The sequence below is a fragment of the Pteropus vampyrus genome, unplaced genomic scaffold (genome assembly GCF_000151845.1).
Source record: "Pteropus vampyrus isolate Shadow unplaced genomic scaffold, Pvam_2.0 Scaffold88, whole genome shotgun sequence".
NCBI classification, from domain to species: Eukaryota; Metazoa; Chordata; class Mammalia; order Chiroptera; family Pteropodidae; genus Pteropus; species Pteropus vampyrus.
The window spans coordinates 783910-797988 of record NW_011888869.1 but is presented as its reverse complement, the minus strand read 5'-3'; positions in this window follow the sequence as shown (position 1 = coordinate 797988).

Genomic DNA, 14079 nt, shown 5'->3' with positions numbered 1-14079 from the left:
CATCCCATGCTTTTAAAAACTGGGAAAACGGAAAGACATTCGAATCATACCCACCCATCTCTGTAGATGATTCATCATAGACTCTGGTTATGACTTCCGTAGTATCCTTCATATTTTTACTACCAATTCCAACACAGTGACATAGAATCATAGAGATGCACGACTAGCATGAAGCTTAGTCCACCCTCTTTACTTTATAGATGAAGGACTGAAGGGTAGCTATGGAAGTTAAAGGAATTGTCCAAGGTCACAAAAGTCAGCTAATGACATAGCTAGAATAACATTGAGACTCTGTATTTATACGTATGTGTGAGAAATGCTATGCAGGGCTTACTGCAGACCAGAGACACTCTGAGCCCTTTACAGTCTTGACTCCTTTAATCCTTATAACCTGATGAAGTCAATACTATCATCATCCGATTTCAAAGATGAGGAAATCAAAGCCCAAAGAGATTAAATAACCTGCCCAAGGTTACCTACCTGTGGGCAGCAGAGCAGGGATTGAAAGAAACCCAGGCAGTCTGTCTCCCAAGTCTGCGCTCTTAATCACAGTGCACGCTCTCTGTCTCAAATGTCAAACAATCAGTTACGTGTCATCAAACAGTAATCCTGTTCTAGCAGGTGCATAAATTGCCTCAACACTGGCTAAGCAGAGCTCTCCATCATCAATCAACACATCTTGGTTTCCAAAATTATCCTCCCACTGGAAACATAAACAATCTCTTCAAATGTTCACCCATAGAGCCAAGGTATGCTTTATCCAGATGTGAACTCCTACGTAAGGAAAAATATAAAATCTTACTCCCATGCCCTCAGGGAAACAAAAACTGAACCAGAAGGTTATGGCAGATTTTTTGAAAATCACTACACTCTGGCTGCTCTCCTCACAATATGTTTCTGTAAGCTCCCTTCTGTCCCCCTAGTGGGATTTCAGCATTTCGAAGGCTAGGATGCAGAGTAAACACCTTTGTATGTAACAGATTTGTTCTGTTTCTCCTGTTTGCCTGTGGCTGCCTTCTGCTTTTCAAGAGCCTCTGGGATTGAGACATCACGCCAGGCACCTGAAGCAAGGCACACAGCAAGTGTAAACTGCAGGTCCTCCATCATTCAGGCCCTGCCCTTGTCTGGGTCTTCCTGAGTGTGTCGTACAGTGGTTTCCCACAAACAACTCTCATTGGCCACTGGGGCCATGAAAAGAACAACTTTATCATCAGCTGTTTGGAACACAAGGAAACTTAAAAACTCAATGAGTCCATAGTGCCAGAGAGGGGTGCCCCTAAGAAGCCCTTAGTACCCAGGCTGTAAACACCATTATCTACTTAGGTTTTTATTATACCAGCAACTACAGTATCAGACATATTGACTTCCAGAGAAATGTTTTTGTGACTCACCTGTTGTCTTAATAAATTTTTGTTTGTAAGTTATGAGGAAAAAGATATTAATATTATCTGCCCTAGAGACACAGCCCAACAATTTGACAGGAACTACTATTTATGCTGTGGGAGCATTTACTGATCCTAGAACATCTGAAGTGGTTTGAAGTGATTTTGAAGGAGTCTTGAGAGATAGTGGGCAGAGACGTTGCAGGTTATTAAAGGAAGCAGATGCCAGATGTGGGATTGTCCATCCCTACACCCACCCATGGAGTCAGAAAAGGCTGCTGATATTTTATCTCCAAAGAGCTGGGAATACCCCTGTTTGTTTTCCAGAAAAGAGGACTGAAAAACCATCCGGCGCTTATGGTGTAGGATTTAGAGTGCTGCGGATACTCTGAAGCGAGTTAAGGACAGATTTTATAAAATAGTGTAGGGGTGTCAGGGAGAAGTGCTGGGAGTAAAATTTCTTTTTCAGACACATATAGCAAATGGTTTCCTTGTGATTACCGAATTATAGGTTGGATCCTTGTTGTAAATGGTGTGGGTTGTCTGTAAATATGATTCAGGATTTATTTTCTTTTCCTTTCAACTTATTTATACTTAAATTGGACAATTTAATAGTGGTGCTATCTCCATCCACCATGCTTCCTTGTTCACTCAAGAAAGCTGCCCCAGGCTTTTCTTTGCACAGGGCTAGACACAGAGTAGATGACTGGCTCAAGCAAGGGACGACTGTCCCAGCCCATAGGACTCTTTGTCCAATCAGAGGATAGTGGTTTGAAAAGCCAGTACAGACTAGCTGTACGAAAGCACCCTTCAGGTTATGGACTGGGGAACCTGGCTGGTGTGGGCTACAGATCAGAGAGAAGTGGAGAGAGCCTTTGCAAGCCAAGGGAGGAGGTTACTGACCACTGGGGCGGCCTTGGTTCCTTAGAGCTTTGTTCCAATGCATGTGTGTCCTTAAAGTGAGCTTTTTAAAAAAGCGTAGTCCCCATCTCAGCCCCTTGCAATCAGAACACCCAACCGAGCACAATATGCAATAAAAGCAATGACAGATCCATTCATTGGAACAGTTCTGGATTTTATGTCCTGACTGTTCTGATATCATCTCTACTCTGTCCCTCATTTACACATTTCATCTTTCACAACATTCTACTCTTTGTCTTCATTTTTCTTCTCTATTTGCCTCCCCTCTTTTTTTAAAATTCAGATATAATTGACATGTAACATTATATTGGTTTCAGGTATACATATAATGATTCCAATATATGTATATTGTAAAATGATCACCACGATAAGTCTAATTACCATACATTACCACACAGTTACAATTTTTTTATGATAAAAAATTTTAAGATCTACTCTTAGCAACTTTCAAATATGCAATACAGAATTATTAATTATAGCCTGTCTCTTACATATCCTTTCTTCTCTCTCTCCCTCCCTCTCTCTCTCCCTTTTTCTCTCTCTCTCTCTCCCTTTTTCTCTCTTCTCTCCTCTTTTATACCTTTTATAATTCTCTCCAGAAACAATGTCATGGGTAGACCTATTCCTCCACTTCTATATTTCCTTCTTCTTCCAATTTCTTCTAATTTTCCTGACTAAGTCTCCTAAACTCATTGCTCCATCCTCACCTCACATACACTTGAGGAGAGCACATCATGAAGGCTTAGGACTCAATAAATGTATAGTTTAAGCAAGTTTCGATATTTCTAAAATCTGAATAAAGCCATATTGGCTCAATGCTATTCAACAACGTACTAAATTTGATGTTCCATATTCGACAAAATTCCACCATTATTTATACCAACACAATACCAATATGTTCATCAGGGAGCACCAAAATGGATAAGACATGACCCCAAGTGCTACCTGGCTTATGATTTGGGAGGAAGAAAGCACATAGGAGAAGTGATTATCACACGAGGCAGAACATGTCTGCACTGCCATGATGACAGAGGCACAGAAGGGAACCAGGTTCACCTGGGACATTAGATGCATCACCGTGACAAAACTCCACCAACACATGTGCACATACTTCATATAATGTGACCCATGTGTCATAGCTGAGGTGAACTCTTCTTCACACCTATATGTTAAGGCAAACATTGGACTTGACACTTTTCAGAATATGACAGAGAGGGCGCCAAGAAGATTTCCAGTAGTGTTCTAAGAATAACCATGACAGAACACAAAGGCAAATTTCAGAATAGGAGACAATGACCTTTGGCCCCAACCATTTTTCTATTAGTTCTATTTTCTTTTTATATGACTTCTGAAGTAAAAGTGTCTCAATTTCCTTCATTTTCAAATTGCTTATTGGTTTCCTAAGTCCACTTAGGGCCCTTCCCAGATCGCCTAGCCTACTTTGCTTGTGCTCTAAGTCTAACTTTGCGAAACGTCCTATTCCGCCATATTTTAACTGATGGACTTTACTTTCTCAAGAAAAAATTTTTACGTTGAAAAATAATTGACAAATACAGTTGTATATATTTACAGTGTACCACATGATTTAATATACATATTTATAAAATGATTACCAAGGGTGTTGGGTTTTTTAATTGTAACTCATTTAAGCAAAAAAATTTCAAATTAATAGAATGGATGTTTTAGATATGGACCTTCAGAATTATTCCCTATTTCTGCTTTTCTTCAGTTCTCCCAGTTTGTCACTACCAGCACCCCATCCAACCCCTTCTCCATACACATTCACAATTTCTGTGTCAGAGAGATGGGTCTCTGCAGTCATTTGAGAAAACTGGCCTCCAAACCTAAAAAGAGGTAACAAAAATCTAATTAAATATAACTAACATAAGGTAAGCTCCCATGCTATTTCTAAGTAAAAATTGAAATTAAACATAACTAGAATTTTTTGACTTCCTGTTGCTGCATAACAAATTACCTTAAAACTTAATTGTTTAAAGCAATAGTATTTTATTATCTCACAGTTTCTGTAGGTCAGGAATTCAAGAGTACCTTAGCAGGGTGGTTCTGGCTCAGGTTTCTCATGAGAGTTTACAAGTTATCACCTGGAGCTGCAGTCATCTGAAGTTATCTGAAAGCCTGACTGAGGCTCACTTATATGGTTAGTAAATCTATACTAACTGTGGCTGAAGGTTTCAGTTTCCTACCCAAGGATTTCTCAGTAGCGTCTCTTGAGTGCCCTATTGTCACAGAGGCTCGCTTCTCCTTGACTGAGTGATCCAAGCAAAGATGAGGCAGGAGCAGTAATGTATTTAATGACTTGGCCTCAGAAGTCACTTATAGTTTCTGCTACATTTTCTGGTTGAGTAGTAAGTCACTCGATTCGTTTTATTTGAGGTTGGGCGGAGGTGAGGCGGGGGTGGACTTTACCTTCTAATAAGGATGATTATTAAAGAATTTGTGGACATATTTTAAAACCACCACAGCTCCCATACCCACCTCTTCAGTCTCTCCTTACTTCTGTCTATTTAGTAATATTCTCTATTCAGTAAGGACTCTATATTTTAAGACATTAAATTCCTAGATTTTAAATATTCCCATAAGCAATATGTGGTTTTTAAATTTTTGTTGCTAATCCCTTTCTCCAAATTTCTATACTATGTAACTCTTATTTACATAGTATTATTCAAAAATAAATCTTCTGAGTAATTTGGAGTTCAGTTATGCAGCATTGCTATACCTGAATTGGCATTCAGAAAATCAATTTTAATTCTTTCATATTGTACCTAAGTAAAATATTTTATGAGGTATTGGATCAAACATCTGTTTTATTTCTTTTGACTACTAATTCAGTAATTGAATTATTTTTGGAAAAAGCAATCAAATTAGTTTCTTGTAATTATAGACTGTTGACTGTTCATATTTCATGTCGTTTACAATACTTAAGTGAGAGTGGTTGTTTTTCTACAAAGCATTTTCCATTATTTTACTAGAAGCTAGAGCAATCTTATTTACCCAAGTGACCTGTTTCAAATCTGTTTCTTAAGAACATTGACAAATAAAGACTGTTAATCTTATTGTGCCAAACTGAAGATATATTCTTCTGGTTGATTGATTTGTACTGCTGAGAAACAATGGCAGGTATTCTTAAGAAATGTTAGTTTAAGTAAAGCAAGAGTCCACCAAGGAAAAATCATGCAAATAAACAGACATCACTGTTTCTTCTCTCCAAGTTCAAGTTCATAAATTGGGTTAACAGAATAACAAAAGCCATAGAGTCAATGTATCTAATTCGGTCAAACAACCTTCTATTTCAATAAAAAATTAATCAGATCAGATGTTTAATTCATTTACTCACTGAATGAACATTTATTGTATATCTGCAGTGTATCCATAGCTGACTAAAACTTAACAACTCTAAAAAGATTATGAGTTACGGTAGTTTTTTTAAAAAAAAATAGCACTAGTACCCACTTCCAAAACAGATAATTAAGCTCCTCTTGGATCTGATCTTCTAGATATCAGCTATTAACTATGAGCAAAGTAAAATAATGACCTGAAGGTACTGAAAAGTGAAAGAAAAAAAAGCAGGTAGAAGAAACCAGCACAGGACATGAATACATTTTTCAATAGCCTTTAACTGACAAGCAGGATGAAGGTGGCACCGAGTGAAGGAACTAAAACTTTGACACAAAAACCCACATATTTCTGGCCAGAAGAAAAAGAAGAGAGTTCATTACAACTACAGAGACTAGAAAGTAAGGGTGTAAATCACAGGAAAAGAGAACCAGAGAGCCTGAGCACCATGTTGTAGACATAATTTCTGCTCAAGTCTCCGATGCTCCATGAATGTATGCAGGAAGCAGAATTCAAGCAGTGCAGGTAAGTTAAAAGAACTGAAAAATAATTTGAACTGCCACTGAAAAGAGAGTTTTAAGTTTGAATACAAGCAAGTAAACTATCTGATAAAACTCTCACAGTCGGATTATAACAGAATTAAGAGTTTCCAAAAAATAATATTCACGATGCCTAGGATAAAATCCAAAATTACTCAAAATACAAACAGGAATATGTAATCTATTCTTATATATTCCAACCCAGGAATATATAACCCAAATTTATCAGAAAGTATAACAAACAGAAGTTGTGGAACATTGTCTTTTAATTGCCGAAAGAGAAATACTCTCAGCTAAGGATTCCATATCTAATGAAAATATTCTTCTTCAAAGAGGAAGATGAAATGAAGACATTTTCCTATTTTTATTTTTTTTAATTTTCATTAGTTTTTCTGAGCCAGAGGACACACCTGAGAGCAAGAAATATTCTCATATTTTAAATAATACTGAGAAGCCATTGTCAATAGAATTCCTGTACCAGAACTACTTTAAAATTGTATTCAGTTGGAGGGAAATTATACCAGACTGAAACTTGGATCTTCAGAAGGAACTAAGGAGCATCAGAGATGGCAACTAACTGTGTAGATATAAAAGATTATACTTATATATCTCTGTGCAGCCCAAACCCCTATCAAGGTGTAGAATATTAGCCCCAGAAAGTTCCATCATGCCCCTCTGTATCGATTCTTTCTCCCAGGAGGAAATCTCACCATTGATTCATTTTGTTGATTGGTTTTCCCTGTCCTAAAATTCCAATAAATTCAAGATAAGACCCTGATACTCATTTAAGAGAAAATAGTTATGAAAACCCTTAGATTTGAAAGGCTGGGACACGTCCAGTCTGTACTGCATAGTCAATCCCTTCTTCACCTGCCCAAGATTCCCTTTAAATATTAATCCTTAAACAGGGGTTCCCTGGGTGCCCTGAAGAGGCGCTGTTCATGTGGAAGAGAAACCACCCTGCACCTGAACTTGAGTTAGAGTGAAGAAAACAAATGCTAGTCTTCCCAGGAGTAACGTAGTGAAACCCACTTCCAATACCAAGGAAATGCCATCAGAGGGGATAAAGCTGAAGATACAGCCAAAAGAAAGAATGTTTTGTGGAGCAAGCTCCTGGAGAAGATAGTGTCAAAGGACAGACCGGCCTTAGACATCAGAAAGGGCATCTTATCTCCTGAGGCTGGAACGAAGAGGATAAGACTGATGGGGAAATAAAAACCTTTAAAGTATAGTGGATTTGGGGAACTAAGAGGTGTCGACCTTGATGAATTGGCAATCACTGCTGTACCAGGAGATCCAGTGGATACGGGCATTAATTACAGAAAAGTTGTAATTCGGAGGTCAAAACAATTAAACCCTGTATACAGAATAAAGCAGAGTGGTGCAGGCACAACAAAGCAACTACTATAAAATAATGCTGCATTCCAACTTCACACTTTAAAGCAAAATTTCAATCTAGATTCAAACATAGAGAATAATACCATAGAAGTACTAGAATAAAAATAACCACTATAATATAGTACAACTTATTGCACGTTTTTAAGACAAACCAATGTGTAATGTTAATGCCACACTTCATTTTTAAGAAAGTCCCCAGCATTTTATATCCACCTTCTTCCTGGATACTTGCTATCACAGATGCCCTTTGGAATTAATTTCACCATTTTATAAAATACAATAAGACATTGCTTCCCACATGCACCTCCTGGAAGTCCTGGAGCAGTGCCGCACAGCACTTAACCACCAGGTCAGCCTTTATCTCAGCAGTTCTTGTACTTGTTTTTTCTCTGCTCAACTTCAGAAACGCATCTAAGAAAGACTGGGGTCCAGCCTCTCTCCTGGACCCTATAAGAGCAAGAGGATGCTCACCATCCACCATCATATCACCTTGATGGTTCCTCCCTCTTCTCTTAACTTTGGGCATTTCTAAGGTCTTTGCTAAAGAAAGGGCATAAAGCCTATGCACTGATTGCTTTAAAATTTTGACATAAGAATCCTGTTCAATCTATGTCGACTCACATTGAACACTTTGTATGCTACCCCAGAAGAGCAGCTTGGAGGCATATCTAGGTCACAGGCTACATTTATAATGATCAATTCTTCAATCCTAGTCTTTACTTCCTCCCCAGTGAACTCAGCTCAAAAGTGAACTTGAAAATTCCCTTACATGTTTTGGGTAGATAAGAGTCTGAGCAGATCTTTGTCTTAAGACTGTGCTATCTTTTTCACTGTTACTCCCCAAGGCTCTGTTTCCAGTTGCCAGTGTTAAGTTTAGAGAATAGTCATGAGTTTACAGATGTATATTCTGCCCTAAAGGCCCTGTAGGCTGCAATTTAAGAATGGTGACCAAACCAGCAGAGTCCTAGTTTACCAAGGTCAAGACAAGTGAGGTGGGGAAGCAGAAAGGTCCAGCTGGATGTCACACACAAATTAGAAAATGGAAGGTTATCTTAAGTCTTTGGCCACTGGCACACATGGTCGCAGGTCATGACTGTCACCCAGGGCTAGCTTCATGGGCATGCAAACTGTGCAGTTGCGCAAGGCCCCATGTTCAGAAGTGCCTTGTGCTTGGTTTACTGCTCTGTTGTCACTGTCTTAAAGTCTTGATAATTTTTAAATAAGGGCTCTAAATTTTTATTGTGCACTGGGCTCTGCAAATTACTCAGCCAGTCTTGTTGTCACTTCTTTGTATGTATCACGAGATGAGGGTTGGGGGTGGGGGGAAGTCCATTGTAGCCAAAGTGGCTGATAATCAATTCTGGCTGTGGGAATGCTAAGATTCTTTTCTCCAGCGTATTTTAAAATTATGCCCTCTGACTCCTCAATTACTATCTGTTCCATTTCAAAGAAGCTGAATAATAGTAAAATATATGCTCATGCCTTTTTTTCATGTTCACTGAAAAAATCCATTTTATGTAATGAAGCTACGGGGGAGGAATATGCGGAATATGCATGAGGTCCTTGGAGAGAGGCTGGGACAGAGTGACTCTAAAAGAAGTGAAAGTAACTCACTGGGAAGAAATGAAAAGAGATCTTTGACACTCAAAAATATGTGAAAGCAAAAACAAAATGACATCGCCAGCAAACGACCCAGTTCCCTTCCTACTGGCAGAATCAGCCCAGCTCTGTGATGCAGAATCATGACAAAGGGGTACAGGATTTCAAGGCCCACATGACAACTCAGAAGATAGTCAAGACTGCAGCCTGAACACACACACACACACGCACAAAAGAGGTTCGTTGTTGGTCAACAGAGAGAGGAGATAACAAGTTAGCAAATGCAGGGTTTGTTTTTTTGTTTTTTCAAGAATCAGCACTTGCCACATGCAAAGGGTGAGCCTAGGAGAGAGAAAAAGAAAGCTACTGACCCCCGGGAAGGGTATTCGGAGTGTATGTTGGGTATGTGTGGGGGGAAGGGAGAGGAGATGGAGTCACATCTGCTGGGGAGGATTGAGAAAGTTGGGAGGATAAATACAAAAGCAAGCACGTCCCAATGTCTCAGTGCTGGGGAGGGAACAGCACTTCAATATCTGCAGGTGATATGAATGAGCACCACAGTCTCTGGTGACCCAGGAATTCTCAGGACTTCCATTTGCAAACTACATTAAAGTTTGATGTATGCTATATAGTATTTTCTCTTAATTAAACTTCTTAATTAAACTTTATAGCAGAAACACTTGTCTTTTATTTCAGATATCCCCAGGAGTGCTGGAAAAGGAAAATGTACCACCAGGAATTATTCCATAAAAGTAATTAGCTAAAGGAATGTACGAAACAAATGTACTGATTCAGGTGTTACACATGCTATTAGTCATATTCAAAAAATCTTAATATAAACAAAACCTTTTTATCCTCGGTGGATGGTATCAGCTCTGAGGACAATGTCATTTCGATGCTGAAATGATAACTGTAGAAGCTGTAACAGGGGAAAGAGCAGCAGTCTGGGATATTGATTCTGGATATAATTCCCCTTCTGCTACAGCCTAACTTTAGGACATTAGCCAGTCATTACCTGTTGGTCTTCAATTGAAAAAGGAAATGTTTAGTCCAGTGGTTCCCAAAGTGTGATACCAAAACCAGCAACGTCAGCATCATTTAGGAACTTACCAGTGATACAAATTCTCAAGCTCCATTCAAGACCTACTAAGTCAGAAACTCTGGGAGTACAGCCTAGCAACCTCTGTTTTAACAAGTCCCCCAAGATATTCTGATACGTGGTGAAATTTGAAAACTACCTAATTGGATGAACTCCAACTCTCTTGACAGCTCAAAAATTCTACAGCATTGTCACCATTATCATCCACATCAGTAATATATATTGAGAGCATACTCTGTGTCCCCCCATTCCTGTTCTAAGAACTTTAATAGTCCATTTAATCATCACAACACCCTGAGAAGTAAATTCTTGTCACTACTTGGCAAATGAGGCATGAAAGGGTCTGGTAGCTGTGGTGAAAATGCACCACCAAGATCCTTCTTCAAGGAAGGGTTTGTTCCTCCAGCTGTGAGCAACTTCAGGGTTTTCTTCAGCTGCAGAGAGCCACCTTACCCACGGGTACATCCTTCCAGGGATGCCACGTCAAGTAATAAATCAAAAAAGGGTGTAAAGGCCTGACCCCCACCATGCGACGACTCTGATAAACACATATGCTCCACAGTTCTCCATGGGATTGGCCAAGCCCTTGTCAGGCCTGCATCACAGTTTGATTTCTCCCTTTCCTTCCCTAATCTTGCTTAATTCTCCTTCCTTTTACATGTGCTGATTCCTAAATATCCCACACATGAAACTTCTCAGCTTCTAGAAAACCCATTTTACAACAGTAGCTGATTGAAAGTGAGAGGCTAATAATTGGAGGAGCCAGGTTTCAAATCTGGGCAGATGGACTCTAAGCCTTAGGCTCTTAACTATTTATTATCATGCCCTATAATTTGTTTTTCACTTGAGTTTGTAAATTAATGGCTCAAGTATTTAAACAAGATTTTTAGAAATGATTAAATATTACAAATAAGGAAACTAAAGCTAGAGGAGATTGTCCTACGTTGCCCCAGGTCAGAAGTGAGCGAGCACTGATCGATCTGAAGTGTTCTGACTCCCACTGCCCAACTGTGTCACATTACCTCCCATCTTAAATAGTCACATATTAATACCAATGAGATAAGGTATTCTTTTATAATTATATTGGGGGACACATGACACAAAGCTGAAGAGACATTACAGTTGATAACAAGAAATGCAAAGGATGATAAAAAAAACTACTATCAATAATTATATGCTAACAAAGTAGATAACCTAGGAGAAATGCACAAATTACTAGAAGCATACAAACTACCAAGACTGAAACATGAAGAAACAGAAAACCTGAACAGAGCAGTAACAAGCAATGAGATTGAATCAATAATCAAAAACCTTCCAACAAAGAAAAGCCAAGGAACAGATTGCTTCACTGGTGAATTCTACCAAACATTTAAAGAACTAACACCAATCCTTCTTAAATTCTTTCAGAAAAATGGAAGAGGAGGGAATACCGCCAAACTCATCATATAAAGCCATAATAATAACCCTGATACCAAAGCCAGACAAAGATACCACAAAAAAACTAGAGGCCAATATCCATGAATATAGATGCAAAAGTCTTCAACAAAAAAACTCGCAAACCAAACAATACATTAAAAGGATCATACACTACAACAAGGTGAAATTTATCTGAGTCATATATATGCATGTTCGTGTGTATATATATATATATATATGCATACATACACACATACAAAGGAATATTATGCAGCCTTAAAAAGAATGAAATCCTGCCATATGCAACAACATGGATGAAACTTAAGGACATTTCACTAAGTAAAACAAGCCAGTCACACAAAAAAAACAAATACTGAATGATTCCATTTATATGAGTTATTTAAAATAGTCAAAGTTATTTATCAGAAGGTAGGACTAGGGGAAGAGGAAAATGAGAAGTTGTTTTTGATGGGTGTAATGTTTCAGTTACACAAAATGAATAGAGATCGACACAGTGCCTATAGTTAACAATACTGTATTGTACACTTAAAATAGTTGCTAAGAGAGTAGCTCTCCTGTTAAGTGTACTTACTACCTAAAACAAAACAAAACGAAAGTGGCTGAAGGAAACTTTTGGAGATGATGGTTATGTTTATTACCTTGATTGTGGTGATGGTTTAACAGGTGAGCACATATGTCAGAACTCATCAAATTGTACGTATTAAATAAGTGCGATGTTTTGTATATAAATTATGTTTTAATAAAGCTGTTTAAAACACCTGGAGCGTAATTTATAGTTATACATGCAGCAAAGAAATCAAAAATTTTAAAGCAAGTAGTCATCACTGAAGAAGAACCCTCACTGGAAAGAAACACCCCAAATTTTCATGACCAGGATGTCTTTTAGTGTAATGATGCTCAATATTGCCTGTTTATTAGAATTACTAGAGAGAGATTCCAGTCAAGGTGGCTAAGTAGGTAGATGTTATCCTCATCTCCTCTAACAACCACATTAAAACTACACTACGGAACAACCATCATCGAAAATTGCCTGAACTCTAGCTGAACAGAAGTCCTACAACTAAGGACATAAACAAGAAGCCACCTTGAGAGTCATAGGAGGGGCGGAGATACAAAAGGAGCTGGTCCCACACCACATGTGGTAGTTAAAAATCAGGAGGGATATCTCGGCTGCCGAGGTTCCCCTGAAGGAATGAGGGATTTCAGCCCCACCTAGACTCCCCAACCCAGAGTTCTAGTGCCAAGAAGAGAAGGCCCCACAAAATCTGGATGTGAAAACCAGTGGAGATTGTGGCTGAGACAGAGGGCTGTAGGAGTCCCAGGTGCTTCTCCTAAAGGGCCAACACTTGGACTTACCTGCTGATGAATGTGCTCTGAGCTCCAGGGCTGGGGCAGCAGCTCAAAAGGCACAGGAACATATAGGGAAGAATTTAATTGCCTGGCTTCAAGGTGAGGGCTAGAGGGGCAGCTTTCTCCTAGACAAAAGAGCTGGTGTAGGTCATTGTTCCTTTGTTGAGCCCTATCCCACCAAGCATGCAGATGCAGGCGGCCACCATATTTGAGTCTCCATCAACCTAACACCACTTGCTCCGCCCTATTGATTCCTAAGACCCCGCCTCACCCAACTTAAGAGCCCACCCAAACCACCTTCAGTGGTTTTCCATACAAATGGCCTATCCTGGCTCATGCTGCAGACTTTCCTAAAATCTCTCAAAGGTTCACAAAACTCAAACAAGCAGCATCTGGCCTTAGCAAGCACCGTACTTGCTGAGCAGCCCCCAGCCTGGCACTAGCAGCAGCTGGCTTCGGTTCACAGCTTGGCCTCTCAAGGCATATCCAAGCCCAGCATAGGTGATGGCCATCTGCAAATCGCTTGGTTGCTCATGCCAGGTGGCCCTGAGCAAGGTACAAGCTACAGCTAAACTTGGCCTGCAGCAGAACCCTTCCCAGGAGGCACCAGCCTACACACCTGGTGGCTGGAGCACCACCCAAGAATGACACATCCAAAGGGAAGACTAGGAAGGCACCAGAGCCCTGCTAAAGTGAATTCACTCTGTAGGGTTGGCCCCTCACCGGCAAATCTGCACAGCCAATCAGCCCAAGGGTCAGTCCCTCCCACATGCAAACAGAAAACAAGACTCAACTACAACAGGAGGGCATGCACAACCCATACAAGGGACCACCCCACTTAGGTGACCAGGGAGATTGAGTCATTGGGACCCACGAGACACCTAGTACATAAGGCCAGTTTCCTAAGTCTGGGAGACCTAGTAGTTCCACCTGATACATAGAAACAAACACAGAGAGGCAACCAAAATGGGGAGACAAAGAAACATGTCCCAAGTGAAAA